Source organism: Mandrillus leucophaeus, unplaced genomic scaffold (genome assembly GCF_000951045.1).
Source record: "Mandrillus leucophaeus isolate KB7577 unplaced genomic scaffold, Mleu.le_1.0 Scaffold104, whole genome shotgun sequence".
Taxonomy (NCBI): Eukaryota; Metazoa; Chordata; class Mammalia; order Primates; family Cercopithecidae; genus Mandrillus; species Mandrillus leucophaeus.
Window position 1 is genome coordinate 1,264,677 of NW_012098543.1, and position 3,824 is coordinate 1,268,500.

General features: G+C 38.9%; 1 long non-coding RNA gene across 2 annotated transcripts in view; it reads left to right on the forward strand.

Annotated features, from left to right (window-relative positions):
• LOC105539437 overlaps nt 1-3,824 on the forward strand; it is a 19,307-nt gene that overhangs the window by 11,577 nt on the left and 3,906 nt on the right. The gene's annotated exons all lie outside the window — the stretch shown is intronic.

Genomic DNA, 3,824 nt, shown 5'->3' on the forward strand with positions numbered 1-3,824 from the left:
CCGTCTCAAAAAAAAAAAAAAAAAAACATAATTGTCTTAACAGCAGGAGGTTCTTTAAATTCTTCACAGTGCATCCATTTCATGAAGACTCTGCTGTTCATTTAGGAATTCTCATGCAGCGGGTGTTTAGATAAAAATGTCTATAATTTATTATTTTTCTTAATTTAACTTTAAGTCCAGGGGTAGGTTTGTTACATAGCTAAACTTGTGTCATGGGGGTTTGTTGTAGATTATTTCATCATCCAGATATTAAACCTAGTACCCATTAGTTATTTTTCCTGATCCTCTCCCTCCTCCCACCCTCCACCCGTGATAGACCCCAGTGTGTGTTGTTTCCCTCTATGTGTCCATGTGTTCTCATCATTTAGCTCCCACTTGTGAGAACATGCACCGTTTGGTTTTCTATTCCTGTGTTAGTTTGCTAAAGATAATGGGCTCCAGCTGTATCCATGTTCCTGCAGAAGACATCATCTCTTTTTTTTTTTTTTTATGGCTACATAGTATTCCGTGGTGTATGTGTGTGTATACCACATTTTCTTTATTCAGTCCACCATTGGTGGGCGTTTAGGTTGATTCCACGTCTTTGCTATTGTGAATAGTGCCACAGTGAACATGTGCACGTATGTGTATGCTCGTGCATGCATGATGGGATTGCTGGGTTGAATGTAGTTCTGTTTTTAGATCTTTGAGGAATCACCACACCGTCTTCCAGGATGGTTGAACTAATTTACACTCCCACCAACAGTGTGTAAGTGTTCCTTTTTCTCCACAACCTCACCAGCATCTGTTATTTTTTTGACTCTCTAGTAATAACCAAAAGGGGCCAGGTGCGGTGGCTCACACCTGAAATCCCAGCACTTTGGGAGGCTGAGGCGGGTGGATCACCTGAGGCCAGGAGTTCAAGACCAGCCTGACCAACATGGTGAAACCCTGTCTCTACTAAAAATGCAAAATTAGCTGGGCATAGTGGCACATGCCTGTCATCCCAGCTACTCGAGAGGCTGCGGCTGGAGAATCACTTGAACCCGGGAGGTGGAGGTTGCAGTGAGCCAAGATCATGCCATTGTACTTCAGCCTAGGCAACAAGAGCAAAATTCCGTCTCAAAAAGATAATAATAATAATTTAAAAATAATAGCCAGCCGGGCACGGTGGCTCACGCCTGTAATCCCAGCACTTTGGGAGGCCAAGGCAGGTGGATCACGAGGTCAGGAGATCAAGACCATCCTAGCTAACATGGTGAAACCCCATCTCTACTAAAAATACAAAAAAATTAGTGGGGCATGGTGGCAGGCGCCTGTAGTCCCAGCTATTCGGGAGGCTGAGGCAGGAGAATGGCGTGAACCAGGGAGGCAGAAGTTGCAGTGAGCCGAGATTGCGCCACTGCACTCCAGCCTGGGTGACAGAGCGAGACTCCATCTAAACTAATAATAATAATAATAATAGCCAAAAGATGGCTATAATGTAGCTAAGACCTATGAGCAGAACTTCCTGTCATCAGAGAGGCAGGAGCAAATTCTGATTATACTACTTGTTGTTAAATACTCCATTTCTTTTGTAGTAAGCATCACATGATATATATATATTTTATGATAGAATGTCACACAGTGATGCTTAGGGACTAAGGAGTAAAACATGTTGTCCAGTCCACCATCACTCACTGTCTCCATCAGGAACTACTGTTCATTCTCTTCAATGGAAGAAAAATCATAAAAATCATAACTTAATTTTAGAAAACGTTTAGTGAATATTTTGTTGTGATATTCTGTTTTGCAAATTTGTATATTTGTATACTGTATGTCTTCATTTCCTTTTTAGGCTGGTAAACAGAGATAACTTGAGTTTTTGCTTTCTCATTGGAGCATTCTCTCACTGAAGACACATACAGTTTTTCTGTGTTATAAAGAATCCGCATTGGCTGCTTGGGAGCAGGCCAACTGTACTACAGCTGTGTGAGGATTCCTCCAGGTTGGGCAATTTGAAGCATGATTACTGGCTTAATAATGATGTTTCTGAGGAAGTTCAGACACCGCACTTACTAAAAAATACTTTAAATCAACTATCTTAACCATGCTCAGACAGCTGAAGTAAACGGTGGACAAAGAACTAAAGGAAAGTAGGACAACAGTGTTTCAATGAGTATCAGTAAAGACATAGAAATTATTAAAAAGAAGTGAAATAGAAGTTTTGGAGCTGAAAAGTATAATATGAAAATTTCAGCTATAAAGTTTCAAGAGTAGATTGACAGAATACAGAATTAGCTAACTTTAGGTTAATTGAAATTATTTAATCTGAGCAGAAGAAAGTGAAGAAAAATAAAATGTAAGAAAGCTTTGGGACACCATGAAGCATAGGCATGTATGCTTAATAAAAATTTTCGAAGAAAAAGAGAAAGCAAAAGGCAGAAAGAATATTTGAAGAAATAAGAACTGAAACCTCCGAAATATATAAAGAGCATGAATCTGTATACCTAGGAAACTCAGTGAACTTTAATTGTGATAAACTTATAGAGATCCAGAGCAATACACATAATCAAACTGTGGAAGGAAAAAGAATCATGGTAGTAGCAACACAGAAATGATTTGTCATGTACAGTGATCCTCAAAAAGATTAACAGCCAAATTCTCATCAGAAACTATGGAGGCTGGAAATTAGTGGAATGACATATTCAAAGTTTGAAAGGAAGAACTATCCAGCAGGAATTCAATATCAGGCAAATTATCCTTCAGAATTGACAGTGAAATTGAGATCCCCAGATAAACAAGAGCTGAGGAAGTTTGCATTAGTGGACTTACCTGCATGAAATCTTAAAGTCTTTTAGGCTGAAATAAAAGGACACCAGCAGTACCTTAATGCCGTAAGAACAAATTAATACAGGTAAAATACCTACATAGGTATAAATATAAAAGCCAATATTACTGGTTTTTTAAAAACCTTTTTAATATGATTTAAAAGGCATGTATAAAACAATAATTGTAAATCTGTTACTGGCTATAAAATGCATAGAGAAGTAATTTTTGATGGTATGAAGAGAACCAGCCAGAGCTGTATAGAAACAGAAGTTGTTATGCAATTGAAGCTAACTTAGCATCAATTGAAACTTAATTATTACCAGCTTCTGACGTAAATTTTAATCCCCAGGGCAACCATTAAGAAAATAGCAAAAATGTAAAGAAGGGAACCGAAATAATATACACACACAAACTTATACACACAAGGAAGGAAGTAAGGGAATAATTACAAAACAAAAAAGATAGGCATATAAAAAATAAGTAGCAAAATGGTAAAAGTAGTTCTTTTATCAGTAGTTACTTTTATCTGACTCTGAAGTGGATTAAATTCTCCATTAAAAGGCACTTATTGGAGGAATAATTTTTTAAAACTATGATTTCACTATATGATGTTTATAAAAGACTTCCTTTAGAGCTAAAAACACAAATAGGCTGGAAAGTATAATAAAGGGATGTGAAAAGGTATTTCATGCAAATATTAAACCTAGCTGGATAGCTATACAGATAGCAGACCAAATAAACTTTAAGTCAAAAATTGATAGGCCGGGCGCGGTGGCTCAAGCCTGTAATCCAAGCAATTTGGCAGGCCGAGGTGGGCGGATCACAAGGTCAGGAGATCAAGACCATCCTGGCTAACCCGGTGAAACCCTATCTCTACTAAAAAATACAAAAAACTAGCCGGGCGAGGTGGCAGGTGCCTGTAGTCCCAGCTGCTAGGGAGGCTGAGGCAGGAGAATGGCGTGAACCCGGGAGGCGGAGCTTGCAGTGAGCTGAGATCCGGCCACTGCACTCCTGCCTGGGCGACAGAGCAAGAT